This window comes from Hylobates moloch, unplaced genomic scaffold (genome assembly GCF_009828535.3).
Source record: "Hylobates moloch isolate HMO894 unplaced genomic scaffold, HMol_V3 SCAFFOLD_8, whole genome shotgun sequence".
NCBI lineage: Eukaryota > Metazoa > Chordata > Mammalia > Primates > Hylobatidae > Hylobates > Hylobates moloch.
Window position 1 is genome coordinate 90,836,470 of NW_026652283.1, and position 17,179 is coordinate 90,853,648.

At 45.2% G+C, this 17,179-nt stretch overlaps 1 protein-coding gene across 4 annotated transcripts in view; it reads right to left on the reverse strand.

Moving 5' to 3' along the window:
- The window catches only part of ACVR2B (activin A receptor type 2B), a 76,966-nt gene that overhangs the window by 23,780 nt on the left and 36,007 nt on the right, over positions 1-17,179 (reverse strand). The window lies entirely within an intron of this gene.

The following is a 17,179-nucleotide window of genomic DNA, read 5'->3' on the forward strand; positions in this document are numbered from 1 at the left end:
GAGACTCCATTTCAAAAAGATGTCACCTGACCCCCATCTGACCAGATCCTCCTACAGGCAACCCAGCAAAAAATGGCAGCCATGAGCGGGCCAGACTTCAAGTCCTACTCCAATACTTCACAGCTAGGGTAGCTGTAGGAACTAATTGAGTTAATGCACTTTAAGAGTGGTTAGAACACTGCCTGGCACGTTGGCTATATTACAGCCACAACCACCCCCTACTGCCTATGACAATCCCTCATAACACAAGTCCCCTGTATGACTCCCAGCCCATCAAGTCACACCATGCCTACAAGAACTTTATGTTCAGAGCCCTATGTAACATTCCATGCCCCTCCCTGACCACAGGGCTCTGCTGCCAGCTGGAGACCCAGGGGCCTACCCCATTCCTCTCCTTCACACACTCAGCTATTTATAGCCTCTGGCAATACTCCAACTACAGGCCACCTCTGCCTTTTAATAGATACAGATTCCCACCCACACCCAGGAAGCCAGGGCATCCATGCACAGGAGGCTCCCCTTGACCCCCAGCCACTAACCTGGCAGGAGGAGAAGCCATGCTCCAAGATGGGGTTGCTTATGGTACCCCCTTAGGCCTGCTGCCTCATAGCCCTGAGGTAAGTGAGCATGGCCCCCAGACACCAGGACAAGGGGCTTGCTGCATCCCTGAGTCACAGCCAAACCAACTGCTGGCCTCCAAAGGAAGCTGAAATAAAAGTGGCAGTGTCCCCAAGGGGCAATCCCTATGCTCCAAGGGGCCTAATGCCAGTAGAAAGAAAGTACCCAGTGCTCCCCAAACCTTCCCTCCTGGCAGGACCACTCCCAGATACACCACCCCCGACCCTCACACAAACACGCAGTACATGCACACACACACAGTACATGCAGACTGCACTCTGAACCAACATTCCTGGTAGCAGAACCTAAGCTGGCTAGTTTTGATGCTCGAAGACACGCAGTGGGAGGTCAAATACTGGGAGGTTCGTTTCTCCTATGAAGCAGCTCAGTCCAGTAGGCCTTAGACATACCCACTATGCCCTGAGGAGAAAAGGGAGAAATCTCACCAGGGTCCCATCTGTGAGGGGCTCAAAGTGCAACGGGGAGAGAAAGAAGAGGAGATGGTTCAGAGGTGGAGCGTCCATGCCCACCTCCCCTGGAGTCCCTGAGCTCTGCACTTGGGTGTCCCCAGTCCAGCCAGTGTCTCCTAGAGGAACTGTGACCCCAGCAGCCCGCAGAACCACTGCTCAGTTGGCTCCTGGAGGCCACTTGGCAGCCACCTACCCCAGGGAGCAGGTGCCCAGGCCCACCCTTGTGGGCACTGTAGTGGTGAGGAGTGTCACTCACCACTACATCTATCTAGGTCTGATTCTGCCAGCACACTGAGGCACACCCTCCCAGAAGCCTCCATGCCCAAGAGGAAGACAAGTAAGAACATCTCAGGAGGGCCAGTGTTCTCCCTCTGGTGTCCAGCCTTCACATCTGCCCAGAGAGGAGAGGCAGCTCTCCCCACAGACAGCACCCCTCGAAAGGCAGCCCTGAGTCTGCTCAGCTGCCTTTATTGCCCTAGCAGGTCCCTCCATAAGAGCCAAGGAGGGCCAAGAGCAGTGACTTATCCATGTTATGATTCCACACCCCCGAGCTCCACAAAGCAGCATCTCCACCACCTCCCCAGGACCAGAGTAAGGGCAGCCGGGGTGTAGAGATGGAGGGAACCTGAAGAGACAGATGGGGCCAGGAAGGAAGGCTGGAGTGTGTAACAGACAAAGACACTGACACACACACACGTGTATGCACATTGTGGAATGGCATGTACAATAGGGAGAAAAAAACCCAAAATATTCCAGCATTGTGTCTTTGCATTTCTTTTACCCAAGAGAATAACTCTTGACTGTTTCTAGCAACCAAATACAATCTCTAATACATATGCTTTTTCTCCTTCATCCATATATTTATAAGCCATCCGGGTTGATACATATTTATTTAACACTTACACAGCTCACACTTCATCCCAGGTCCTATTCTAAGCATTCTGCAAAGAGTAACTTATTTAATCCTCATGATAAACCTGTACAGGTCCTCATTTTATAAAAACTGAGGCTAAGTAACCTACCCAAGTTATTTATTAAGTGTCAAAATCAGGCTTCAAACCCCAGGCAGCCTGTCTTTAGAGTGCATGTTCTTTATATACTGCCTCTCCTGCAGCTCTGAAGTGCATTTATTTCAGAAGCTTATAACCTCACATAACTTTAAGTATCTACTCATCTACTGGACTCTTAGGTTATTTATGTTAGTTGATCTCAGCAATGCCATCATGAATTCTTTTTCACATTTTTGTGTGTGTGTGTGCTCATGTGTGGGCGTTTCTTGGCTAAGTCATAGGGTCTAAACATCATCAACTGACTAAACACTGTTAAACTGTTCTCCAAAGTGGATGTGCCAATCTAAGTTCCCAACAGATGACAGCCCCCACCTGGGGTTCACCTGATGAGTGTGAAATGGTACACAATTTGGATCTGCATTTCCCTGATTACTTGTGAGACTGATCATCTTCTTGTGATTATTAACATTTCCTTCTGAGAACTGTTTGTTTGTATCTTTTCTCATTTTTCTACTGGACTGCTTTTCCTTTGAGTTACAGAAATTATTTTATATATTCTTGGTAATAAAATTTTTCTTACTATATAGTAACCCTCTTCATTTGTAATGAATGCTCTTTGCCAAAAAGTCCATTTTATCTGATGTTAACATAGCTATATGACATTTCATGTGTTAGTATTAGAGAAAATTATCTTTTCTAACTGAAACAAAAAATCTTTCTCTCTTCCCTCCCCCCAGTTCAATCTAACACCATCTTTTAATTAGAGTTTGGTCTCATTACATTTATGATTTCTGGGTATGTTTACATATATGATTACTGGGTATGTTTAAATTTGTTTCTTTTCTACTGTTACCTCTATTTGGGTTATCTTTTAAAATTTCCTATTTTAGCCACTTTTGAAGTTATACATCTCATTCCTATTCCGTTGTAAGCTAGGCCTATAAACTTTAATGGGTACACTTACACTAAAAGCCTAAATCAACATCTCTACCATCCCTCATTGGAACTTAAATATTTTAAACTCTAATGACTCTTCCAATGTACATCTAATTTAACATATTACTTGTGTTCAGTATTTAGTATCACTGTTCTTACTATCCAGCTCCCAAATCAGACATTATTTGTGTCTATATTTTGTAAGCATCCATACAGTCATCTCTCCCTGCATCTCTGCCTTTCTTTCTGAGACCACTGTCCTTACTGAAAAAAAATATTTCAGTAGAGATCTCTTGGCAGAGGAGCCTTTGTTGCTTTTCTCAAAATGTTTTGTCTTTCTTCCTGAATGGCAATTTAGATGAACATAAAATTTTAGACTGTTATTCTATCTCAGCTCTCTGAAAATATTATTCCACTATTTTCTAGCTTCCACTACTGTTGCTGAAAAGTCTGCTATTAATTTAACTTTTCAGATATTCTGTTTTTTCTCTCTCTGGCTGCTTTCTCTCTTTGCAGTTTCACTACAAGGTATGTGTCTAAGTATATATTTAAATTTATACTACTTGGGGTTTACTATGCCTTTAGAGTCTAATGATTTGTGTTTTTTGTCAATTCTGACAAATTCTTGGCTATTATCAACTTGAATATTCCATCTCTATATTCTATGATTCTGAAATTCCTATTATAAGCATATTAGACCTTCTCATTCTGTCCAGTCTCTTAACCCTCCTTTCTTAATTTCCAATTCTGTGTCTAAACACAAGTAATTCCTGAAGATCAACTTTCAATTCACGAATTCTCTCTTTAGCTATGTCTAATCTGTTGTTTGGTTCTACTCAATTTATAAATTCAATTATTCTATTTTTTCATTTCTAGAAGTTCTATTAAAAAAAAAAACTTCCTGGTCAATTTTGATACTTCTGTACTTTGGCCTACTTCCAAATCTCTCTTAGAATTCTATAATTTAACTTCTTGAAAGTCTGCTTCTGACATTTGTTATTTCTGACTTTACTCATGGCACTGTTTCCTCATGTGGCTTTAGAATTTTGAATACTGAGCTTATGTTCAGTGAGGCCTTTTCTGTTGAACTACTTTGAGGCCAAGTTTGAAGGGACAACCTTTCAAAGGTAACTTATATTTCTGCCTTCTGCCAGTCTCCCTAGGACATTAACTATTTGGAACCACTTTAATTTCTCAACTTAGTTTACCAGAGAACAGGATGGTATAAATGCCAAGCTCACATGAGCATAGGCCTATGGTTATAAATTCTCGGGGAAACTACCCCAACCCCAACCCTACCTAGTCTCAGACAATTTCATTATTTAGTCTCTTTGTCAACAAAGACATGTTTCTTCTAGCCCACATTTTTACTGAAGGTATAACACAACAGAAGTCTGAGGCCATGCAAAGGCCTCAGTCTCTTTCAATTCCACATGTTGTCTCCAATTGTCCACACTGCTACTAAACCCACATCTCTAAATTATAAAGACAGGCAAAGTCCCCAAGGAATCAGCAGTTTCAGTCAGTGAAGGCATACAACTCTAGTTTCCAGCTCCTTCTTGCTTTTCCCTTACTTCTTATACATGCAGCAATGTATATGCATTTTAAAACGGTGTTTATTATACTTTTTCCAGCATTTCTTTGTATTTTGCATGAGGATTTCCACTGCTTTGTTCACTACAAATGCCAGAAATGTAAATACAGAAGCACCTTCCAAGGTGACAGGAGGAGCTCCATCTGCCTTCAGAAGTCCTGCCTAGGAACAAGGAACCAAGCCAGGTGACCTCAAGTCACTTCCAACTTGGACTTTGTAAACAAGACCCTGGCACCATCCTCCTACAGCTCTGAAATACATGTCTTTTTCCAGGCCCCATCATTCCTGGACAACACTGGAAGGAGAGCTTCCAGGTAAAGGCCAAGGATTATACACAAACATTTCCTTTTGCTCCCTCTTGTAGTCCCACTAAAAAACCACAGTGAAGTATTTTAAGGCATAAACCTGTAAGAACAAAGAGAACAGGAGAGAACTACAGAAATGACATTTCAAGGCTGGAAAGCACTTACACACATGGTAACTGATCACGCAGACTCCTAAGTTGGCTCTGGATAAAGTAGAAAAGCAATGTGACTTCCCCCACAGAACCCTTCAAAACTCAGAAATTTGTGGCACCAGATGTCTTTGAAAGAATGGGGTAAAGATGAGTCTAAAGACAGAAGAGTTGGTTAGTAAGATACAGTCAGATCCTCAGATCCCACCACCACTCATCATGGTTGCCCCTCTCCAACCCAGCGGAGATTATGTTTATTTTCTAAAGAAAATGAACAGAGAGCCTCTTCAACAAAGAGGAACAGGCAAATCTGAGGACACAGGTATCACACTGAAACAGGAGGAATACAGAACAATATACCAAATACAGGAACCCCTAGTTCTCATCCCCCTTGATTTCCAGGATGTTGATATCCAAGCCTGCCCCCTCCAGACAGAAAACAGAAGATATTTCTCAGGGGAATCCAACTAATTCCCAAAACAGCCCAATCAGATCACCCTAGATTAAGCCAACTCCACCCATGGACTCAGAGCTTTTAATAAGTATTCAGGTCTATCCTTAAATATTTATTAAGAATTCTTACATCAGGCCTGGCATGGTGGCTCATGCCCATAATCCCAGCACTTTGGGAGGCTGAGGCGGGCAGACTGCTTGAACTCAGGAGTTCGAGACAAGCCTGGGCAACATGGTGAGACCCCATCTCTTCCAAAAATACAAAAAATTAGCCAGGCGTGGTGGTTTGCACCTGTGGTCCCAGCTACTTGAAAGGCTGAGGTGGGAAGATCGCTTAAGCCTGGAGGGGCAGTGGTTGCAGTGAGCTGAGATTGTACCGCTGCACTCCAGCCTGTGTGACAGAGCAAGACTCTGTCTTAAAAATAATAATAATTTTTACATCATATATTTATTAGAAATATTAGCTATTTTATCTCATCTGGTCTATGTTCCCTTGTCTCTTATTGCTTTCTTCTCAACTGAAGAATGCTCTATTATTCCATATCTCCTTTTTTTTTGGACACAGGGTCTTGCTCTGTGACCTAGGCTGGAGTACAGTGACTCAATCACAGCTCACTGCAGCCTCAAACTCCTGAGCTCAAACGATCCTCCCACCTCAGCCTCCCAAGTAGCTCAGACTTACAGGCGCAATGCCACCACACTCGGCTGATTTTTTGTATTTTTTGTAGAGATGGGGTCTCACTACATTGCCTAGGATGGTCTCAAACTCTGGGCTCCAGTGATCCCACTTGAACTCCCAAAGTGCTGGGATTACAGGCATGAGCCACTGCACTCGACCCATTTGTCTGCCTTTTTTTTTTTTCTTTTTTTTTTTTTTTGAGACGGAGTTTCACTCTTGTTGCCCAGGCAGGAGTGCAATGGCGCAATCTCAGCTCACCGAAACTTCCGCCTCCCATGTTCAAGCGATTCTCCTGCCTCAGCCTCCTGAGTAGCTGGGATTACAGGCATGCGCCACCACGCCTGGCTAATTTTGTATTTTTAGTAGAGATGGGGTTTCTCCATGTCGGTCAGGCTGGTCTCGAACAACCCACCTCAGGTGATCCACCCACCTCGGCCTCCCAAAGTGTTTGGATTACTGGCGTGAGCCACCACACCCCAGCCCATTTGTCTCTTTTTTAGCTTGAAAATTATCATCTATCCTTTGGTTACCCTAGAGATGACAGCGTGCCTTATCAAAATTTAGTATTACTTGGTAGTTCCACTCTCTTCCTGGATATTGTAAGAATCTTTAGAATAATTTAAATTCATTTTCACTCCACTCTCACAGATATCATTGTTGCCAAGCATTTTCTTTTGTGGTATTTCAAACTCAGTAACACATTCTCACAATAAATGCCTGAATATTTATTATTTTCATTGCTCTTCATTCCTCTCTTCATCTCTGACATTCCATCTGGATTTATTTTCCTTCTGCCTGAAGAACACATTCCATGACATGTTTATTCTTTTTTAAGAAGTTTTGTAGGCCAGGCATGGTGGCTCACGGCTATAATCCCAGCACTTTAGGAGGCTGAGGGGGGTGGATCACGAAGTCAGGAGTTCAAGACCAGCCTGACCAACATGGGGAAACCCTGTCTCTACTAAAAAATACAAAAATTAGCCAGGCTTGGTGGCGTGTGCCTGTAGTCCCAGCTACTCGGGAGGCTGAGGCAGGAGAATCGCTTGAACCCAGGAGGCGGAGGTTGCAGGGAGCCAAGATCGCCCCACTGCACTCTAGCCTGGGTGATAGAGCAAGACTCCAACTCAAAAAAAAAAAAAAAAAAAGTAGTTTTGCTTTAAAAATTGACACGTAATAACGGTACATATTTATGGGGTAGAATATGTTTTGATACATATATACACTGCGTAATTATCAAATCAGGGTAATTAGCAAATCCATTACCATTTATCATTTCTTTGTGGTAGCAACATTCAAAATCCTCTCTTCTGGCTATTTTGAAATATACCATACATTCTTGCTAACTACAATCACCCTACGGTGCAACAGACCAGAACTTATTCCTTTAAATGTAATTTTGTACCCTTTGACCACCCTCTCCCCATCTGACCTCCTACCTACCTCCTTAGCCTCTGGTAACCACTATTCTACGCTCTATTTCTATGAGATCAACCTTTTTAGATTCCACATATAAGTGAGATAATGTGGTATTTGTCTTTCCATGTCTGGCTTATTACACTTAACATGATGATGCCTTCATTCTGGAACAACAGTTTCACTTGATACAGAATTTTAGGCTGATAACTATTTCTTTTGGCACTTAAAGCTATCATTCTATTGTCTTCTGGCTTCCACTGTTTCTATTGAGAAGTTAGCTGTCAGTATAACTACAGCTCTTTTGATAGTAATGCCTTTTTTCTGCTTTTAACATTCTCTGTCTTTGTTTTTGGAATTTTTACTGTGATGGAACTAGATGTGGATTTTTAAAATTTATTATCTTACCTGGGATTCACAGGACTTCTTGAATTTGTGGCTTGATGTCTTTAATTAATTTTAGAAAGTTCTGAGCTATTATCTTTTCTGCCTCATTCTCTCTCCTTTACTTCTGTGGCTGTGATTTCATGAATCTTAGACCTTCTCATTTCATCCTCTATGTGTTTCTCTTTATTCTGTTATTATCCATCTTTCTGCCTGTCCATGCTTCAGTTTATATTTTCTTCTGATCTATCATCCAATTCACTAATGGCTCTATACAGTTTCACCTAATCCCCTGATAAAAGCATTCACTGATTTATTAATTTCTGTTATTATGCAGAACAAGTCTTTAAGAGATTTTTCCTTTGGTTTATAGTTTTCAGCTATCTGCTGAAATTCCCACTCTCATTTCCTTGACCACAGTGAACACTGTTTTCTTTTGTTTTTTTTTTGAGATGGAATCTCGTTCTGTCACCCAGGCTGGAGAGCAGTGGTGCGATTTCAGCTCACTGCAACCTCTGCCTCCCAGGTTCAAGCAATTCCCTGCCTCAGCCCCCCGAGCAGCTGCGATTACAGGTGCCTGTCACCACACCCAGCTAATTTTTTTGTATTTTTAGTAGAGACAGGGTTTCACCGTTGGCCAGGTTGGTCTTGAACTCCTGTCCTTGTGATCCACCCACCTCGGCCTCACAAAGTGCTGGGATTACAGGCATGAGCCACTGCACCTGGCCCGAACACTTCTATTATTAAATATGTATATGGCAACTCCAATCTGGAGGTTATCCAGGTCAGCTTCAACTGTGATGTTTCTGCTAGCTATTTACTTAAAATTACCAGCCAGTCATTGTATTTGCAAAATTATAGAGATAATTCGAGGCCTAGGATGACACAAATCCTCTAGAAAGAATTAACATGTCTAAAGGTACCATTAATCCCAGAATATATTTTCTGTTTTGGAGATGGGGTCTTCCTATATTGTCCAGGCTGGTCTTGAACTCCTGGGCTCAACTGATCCTCCCCGCCTCAGTCTCCCAAGTAGCTGGGATTACAGGTGTGCACCACCACACCCAGCAGCCCAGAATATTTCAATCTAACTTTAGGGTTTGTCTACATTTTGGTCCCCCTAACTTCTATATCTCTGGGATCTCAATCCCAAATAAGTGATTGACTCTGCCCACCCTTTGCTTAGAACTCCAATTCCTGTCTTCCTAGCCCCACAAAGCTATCAAATGCAGCCTCTCAGTTGCCCCTATGACTAAAAACAGACTCAAATACCAAAATCATCACCCTAGGCCTTTGTTCTCATGCAGATACTGGCCTGGTAGGTCTTCAGTATCTTCTTAGATATACAATGCCTTCAACCAGAGAAGTTTTATTTTTTCCAGTTTCTCCAGTTACCTTTAGAAAGAGATTTGGTCCCGATTATCAGAAAAGGACATCTCCATATCTACTTTTCACCCAGCTTTTAGACATATTTTCAGGATCATAACATGCCCAAAGGCAAGGGAACCTGCACACATCCACAGAAATTAAGCCCACCAGTGTAGACAAGATTGTCCATGGACAGTATTAAGCAAGAACAACAGAGACACCAGGGCAAAGCCCTGAAAAAATTAACTTCCATTCCAAAATGTCACTCAAGAGGAAAACAGAATTCACTTTCAACCAAACTTTATTGTTTCAGACAGTCATAGACTGAACTGAGTCCCACCAAAATTCATAGGTTGAGGCCCTAACCTCCAAATGTGACTATTGGGTTGGTGCAAAAGTAATTGCAGGTTTTGCCATTAATATATTTACAGATAAGGCCTTTAAGGAGGTAATTAAGGCTAAATGAGGTGATAAAGGTGGGCCTCCAGTCCAACAGGACTGGTAGCCTTATAAGAAGAGACACCTGGAGTGGATACACACAGCAAAAAGGACACAGCAAGAAGGCTACCATATGCCAACCCAGGAGAGAGGAATCACTGGAAACCAATCCTGACAGCACCTTCATCTTTAACTTCCAGTCCCCAGAATTGTAAGAAAAGAAATTTCTGTTGTTTAAGCCACCCAGTCTATGGTATTCCATTATGGCAACCTGAGCAGAGTAAGACACAAACAGTGTACATCATACGTAGAATGTGGGAAAGCTGATTGGAGTGTCATTTGTACTAGAAACAGTTCCACAAACTTGAGTGTCATCTAAATCCATTAGCAATGCCGGACAAGTGGACTTACATAAAGAATCCCAACATAACAGTAAAGAGCAGGCAGCAAGCTGAAGAACAAGACTGGGAAGCAAGAGCTTTGGTGAACAAGTCATCCCTAAGTCTTCTGCCAACTGTGGCAGAGGGTTATACAGGGAACAAGGCATACACTCAGCCAGGAACAGAAACTCACCAGAGCTCCTTCTGTCATGAAAAGCTTCTCACCAGACTCTAAAATAGTTTTTCTACAAGTTTCTCCAATATCCCCAACATCATTATCACCACATATGAAATCAGAATTTGTCACACTCAGATTTTGTCAAATGCAGTGGGCTCGCCAGTAGTACAGTTACCCAGAGCTCTTCAGCAACCTTCAACAAGTGCCTTAGTCTCTTCAGAGTCTGCAGGCAGCATGGAGCCTGGTAAGTGAACATACATATGCACTTCCACCCCAAACCCAGACCAGCACATCCTGGCTAGTCCAGTGCTACCTCCCTCATCAGCACAGTACCCAGGAGACTCGCGCACATGGTAGGAGATGCAGGCATGAGAAGTTATCTCCGGGTCTCCTCATACATTTAGCCAGTGGAAGTGAGCCCTTCCCATGTCTGGGCACCCTTCATGAAACCAGGCTATTTTAACCTCTGTAACCTAGCATTTCAGCAGGGGTTGGGGTGTGGAGGTGGGAAGGATGCTCACAGATTACCACAGAGAGCCAACTGCCGTATCACCCAGCTTCTACCCCCACTGCCATCACTTGGGTAGCCTCAAAAATTAAATAAATAAATAAAATAGTATAATCATTTTTCAATATCTATTAAAACCGATAGTATACATGTCTTATGATCCAGAAGTTATTTTCTCATCTACCCTTGAGAAACAGTCTGCATACATTCTATACAATCACAAAGTCCATCAATAAGAAACTAGGATATTAGAAGTCAGAATAGTAGTTAACCTTAGTGGGTGTGGGCAGAGACTGAAATGGAACAAAACAGGGCTTGCTGGGGATGGGGAGCTGGAAAATTTCTGATTCTTGACTTGGATGCTGACTACACCAGGGTATTCAGTTTGTGAAAATGCTTCTTAGCTGTTACTTATGGTAATTACTTGTACATTCTTCTGTATATGTTTTATACTTCAATTAAATGCTTGAATACCATTTTAGGTGGAAAAAAAGCCTATTTATTTATTTATTTATTTTGAGATGGAGTCTCGCTCTGTTGCCCACACTGGAGTGCAGTGGTGCTATCTTGGCTCACTGCAAGCTCCACCTCCCGGGTTCATGCCATTCTCCTGCCTCAGCCTCCCGAGTAGCTGGGACTACAGGCACCACCACCACGCCAGGCTAATTTTTTGTATTTTTAGTAGAGACGGGGTTTCACTGTGTTAGCCAGGATGGTCTCGATCTCCTGACCTCGTGATCCGCCCAAAGTGCTGGGATTACAGGCGTGAGACACCGCACCCGGCCAAAAGTCTCTCTATTTCTATAAGTATTTCTATAGATGCACAAGTAAAAATGTCTGGAAGAATACACCTCAATCTTAAAGGATTACCTTTGGAGGGGGCCTCAGATGGGGAACAGAAGTGATAAAAGGAGACCCTAGTTTTATCTGTAACATCTAAATTTCTGCAATATAATGTAGGTATATTACTTGTTTAAAAAGTAATAAATTTTTTTTAATGGGAAAATTAGTTACGGCTGAAGTACTCCCCCAACTATATCCCAGGGTGGCTAACCTCTCAGTGATGGGAGGTTTGGATGGGAGGTTTCAGGGCAGGGGAGATAGGACTACATTGCCCTGGCCCTCCTTCTACTCCCACACAGCCTTGTAGGTCTCACTCTCAGCCGGAAGGTTCACAGAAGGAGCCAGCCAGGTGGGAAAAGAAACCAGAATTCATCTCTCTAACCCTTCTGCTCCTCTGGTTTCTAAGCCCCAGAGCAGATGAGCCTTGATTCACTATGCCCTCACTACACAGAGAAGTTGGACCTCTTGTGTGAGCCCTGGGCCACAGGACTCCCCTCTAATCCAATATCAAACCTCAGTGAGAAGGAAATTCCCAAAAAGTGCATAAAATAAGAGTTCTTAAACCATGGTTGCCAGCCCAGGCTGGGAAAACTCATGCGTGCTTTCTAAATCAATGGTCACATAATCCAGTTGGAGGGGAGGGGGAGGACGGTTGTCAATGGCACTGGACATTCATTAAAAGGCATTGTCCTCATACCTGAAAACACTGTGCACCACTGCACAAGCCAGAAGGAAAAAACATCCTGGCATCAACACTCGAGAGAGTCAGCTTTCAAGTTAGTCTCCTGTTTTAATTGGTTCAAGTCTGGGAGGCCACAGGGACCCCTCCCTCTCCTCAGATGGACAGATAACAGCTGGTCTGGTCCCATCCTCCGAAATGCTCAGGCACAAACCTGGGAAGCAGCATCCTCCATTCTCCAGCCAAGGGCTTGGGTTTCCAACCAGCCTTCCTTTTCCTTCTCCAGAACTAATTTTAGCCTCCTTGGTTGTCAGAGTGGAACTGAAATAGTCGGCAGAGGAACACATGCAAAGAGCATGAGCTCGCCTCACAAAACACCTCAGCTCCAGCCCAGAAACTGGCCAGGGAGAAGGCCCATTGTCCAGCAGGTCAGACCCATCCAGACAACATTCCCCTGGGAAGACGGCCTCACATTTGCCCAGTGGGACAGGCTTCCTTTCCATACCCGCTTCCAGAGGTCATGTGTCCATGAATGAAAACACCCCGTTGGAGCTGCCAGTCCCAGAAAGGATCTGAAAAAGGCACATGCATGTGTACAGCAAGCCTAGAATAACCAGGGGAAAGCATGGGGCTGTCCGAAGGCGGGAAGCCATTATTGGTCCTGGGCCAGGAAGAGACATGGCTGACCCTTGAACAATCCCAGCCTGCTTTATCCATTGATTTCCAGTACCTACCATTGTCTTAGTCAGAGACATCACTGACCAATGTAATAAAGAGTCAGAAGAAGGCAGCAGCATTTCCACCACCGGAAAACCTGGGCATTCAGGAGCAGTACCCCCAGGACCACAAGGAATAGGCACCTCTAGGGCTAGGATGGACCCGTAAGTCTGGTGGAGAATGAGAGACCAAAAACGAAAACCCACAACAAGGGGGTGGGTGTCTGTTTTGGAACACAGAATTAGTGATAGAACCGGAGGGAAGGAAGAGAAAGAATTCTGAGAAGGAAATAAAGTCCCCTTCATAAAGACCCCAAAAACAGATGGAACTAGGAAGTCTGAACCCCAGCAAGCACTTCACATACCAGTGATGTGGAGCACTTGGAAACTGGGTCTTTGAAAAATGCTTCCTCCACCCTGAGTCCAGTTTGTAATCACTTCCCAGTGCAGCAAACTGTGTCTCACTGAGTTCAAGATGAGAGAGACAGAGTCCCACAGAAGCATTCCCTAGCCAAGCTTGAAGCAGGCCAGGGGAGGAATAGAAAATAAACATGGGGGCAGTCACAGGGGGCTGCTAGCCTGCCAAGCCCAACAGACAAGCCTCCACAGATACCAACCGCTCCACCAGGGCCTCCAGTGCTGGCTGCCTGTCTAAGGCAGCGCTGCCCACACCTCCCCAGGTCCACAGCAGGAAGCCTGGCCCTGCCCTCAGATTCCCATCTGGCCACCACACCCTGAGGAGAGGGGAGAGACTTGCACCCATACCTTTGGGGAGAGGCTGCCCACCTGCCCTGGTGTCCCCAGCCTGGGGGCTCCAGGCCCACAGCCTCTGCGGCTCCCCGGAGTGCCACACAGCAGGTCCGCTCAGAGGAAGGGGCATGCCCACGGCCTGCTACAACCCCAGTGCTCCACTTGGCAAACAGGGCTAGCCTCAGCTCCTGAGGCCCCCAGATGAGCAGAGAGGGGGTGACAGGTAGGCAGAGAGTCCCCAGCAACAGGCACTTCCTGACATTCTGCATGTACGGGAGGAAGAGGCTGAGTGCCAGCCTTAAGGCAACGGTCAGAGGCGAGTAGGCGGGTGCGAGCAGGCAGGCTGCCCAGCCACCCACAGCCTCCGCCTCCCTGAAACCCGAGCCACTTCTGGGAAAACTCAAGGACGCCAGGATTCTCCTCGGTGGTAAGCTGTACACCAGAACCACTAATTTTGAACCAAACTCTCATGTGCTGAGCAGATTTCACTAAGCAGGAATGTCCTAGGCTTTGAGGAGAATCTCACCTCCAACCCTGCATCCAGAGTAGGGGGATGGATAGGCACTCAAAAGCCGTTACCCCTACTTCTTACAACTGCGTACCTCTTTGAAAGCATGAGAACATTCTAGATCAGTGGTTCCCAATCAGAGATGATTTTGCTCTCACCTCTGCCAGGGACATTTAGCAAGATCTGGAAATATTTTTGGTTGACATGACTAAAGAGGATCTACTGGAATTGTGGGTATAGGCAGGGATACTGCTAAATATCCTACAATGCACAGAACAGCTCAATCCACCACTACCCATACATAACAGAGTATCATCAGGCCCAAAATGTAAAGTGTCAAGGCTGAGAAACCCTGTTCTAAAGTGAGGCCCATGCAACCAGGACCCTGCCTCAGGACTATCTAGAGTCTATCTAGAGTCACTCGCAAAAATATTATCCAGACCCAGTCCTCAACCCTCCAGATCCCAATCCATGGTGATAGGTCAGTATCTGTGAGTGGATCTAAACTCCTGAACCGATACTCCTTGGTTCTCATTTGCACTACCCTAAGCTCCCAAGCAGACGGGCTGAACGCATAGGCTGGCACTCAAGAGGACAGCTTTCTGGAAAGAGAGACCAGGGCTAGAATCTGAACATCCGGCAGGATCACAAAAGGCAAAGTAAGTGAGGTACCAAGGTAGAAAAAGCACCCCTCCCCCGCAGAACAAGCTGCCCCTTAGGACTACTACAGCGGATATGTGCAGGGCAGCCAGGACTTCAAGGAGTCTAATCAGGGGGCAGCAGGTTCCCAGTATCTGTACAAAACAGAGTGGGTGCATATAATGTACACACACATGCACACATATACCGATTTACATTTTCCTGGGGCAAGGGTCCACAGCTTTCATCAGATTCTCAGAGGGGTCTATGACATCAAAAAACCACTGTATAGAATGTGGGCTCTTCATTGGCTCCTTATAACGGGAGTTCCTTAGGTGAAGTGCCAGCGGAGGTCCAGATGCTTTTGGAGATTCTTGATGCCCAGAAAGACCCACAGAGTAGTACACAATAGAGGCCCACCCAAGTGATGAGAGGCCATGGGGTTTAGATCTTATGTTTTTTACCCAGCTATAGGGCCTGGAAAGATGGGCAGGTTTCTCACATCATCTGTCTTGAAAGGGCCCCTAAGAGCTAGGGAGGATACCCATTCCTCCCAAAGGGCAGCCCATCCAGACAAGGCAGAGCCTCGAGTGCCCAGCAGATACAAGGACAGGTAGCAGAAAACACTCTTCTCTGGGAGGGGCACCCACGGCCCATGGCTCTGTAGCCCATGTCCTTCGCAGCTACCACTACACTAGGCCTGAGGGATGAAGGTCACTTCACTTCATGAGCACACTCCCTCCGCCCTCCCCCAAGGAAGTGGCCAAGAAACTTCTTTGGGTCAAACTTCTTTGGGTCAGCCTATCAAGAGTAATCAGGGCCTGTACTTCCTGATGGGACGGACAGGAGGCAGGTCCCTCTCCAAGAGCTCTGGATACTTCACTTAGAATACTGTTTACCCCACCCCCATAGGCCCTTTGATCTGAACCCCAAGTACAGAGTACAGAGACAGGTGTCAGGAGTTCCTGTAGGATACAGCATTGAGTGTCCAGGATGTCCACTGAAATGCAAGAGCCAAATGGCTTGTTTCCCAAGGACACTCGGCCATGCACAGACTACAAAAGACTTAAAGAATTATTAAAGAACCAACTAACCACTGACTGATCTTGTGACAAGCACCATGTGACATTTATTACACCATAAATTCTACCTTCCCTTCTGAGATTCCATTGTCCAATATGGTAGCCACTAACCAAATGTTCTGCAGAGCACTGGAAATGTGGAAAGTTAGAGTTGAGGATGTTCTGTAAGGCATACACTGGATTTTGATGACAGTACAAAAATGGAATGCAAAATGTCTCATTTTAATACTGATTTCAGGCTGAAATTACTCTGTATATATCAAATTCAGTGAAATATACTTTTTCTTTTGAGACGGAGCCTCACTCTGTCACCAGGCTGCAGGGCAGCGACATGATCTCGGCTCACTGCAACCTCCACCTCCCGGGTTCACGAGATTCCCCTGCCTCAGCCTCTGGAGCAGCTGGGACTACAGGCATGTGCCACCACACCCAGCTAATTTTCGTATTTTTAGTAGAGACGGGTTTCACCATGTTGGCCAGGATGGTCTCGATCTGTTGACCTCGTGATCCTCCCACCTCAGCCTCCCAAAGTGCTGGGATTACAGGCATGAGCCACTGCGCCAGGCCAGTAAAATACACTATTTAAGTTCATTCCATCTCATGGAAAGAATGTGTCCCCCCAAAATTCATACAATGAAGTTCTGACCCCCAGTGTAATGGTATTTGGAGATGGGACCTTTGGGGGGTAGTGAGGGTTAGATTAAGTCATGAGGGTGGGGCCGTCAGGTAATGAGGACAGGATTCACAGTCTTACAAAAATAGGAAAACAGCCCCTTGCCCCACCCCACCCCTGTCATGTGAGAATGCAGTAAGAAGGCAGATGTCGGCCTGGCGCGGTGGCCCACGCCTGTAATCCCAGCACTTTGGGAGGCCGAGATGGGCGGATCACGAGGTCAGGAGATCGAGACCATCCTAGCCAACACAGTGAAACCCCATCTCTACTAAAAATACAAAAAAAATTAGCCGGGCGTGGTGGTGGGTGCCTGTAGTCCCAGCTACTCGGGAGGCTGAGGCTAGAGAATGGCGTGAACCCGGGAGGCAAGCTTGCAGTGAGCTGAGATCACGCCATTGCACTCTAG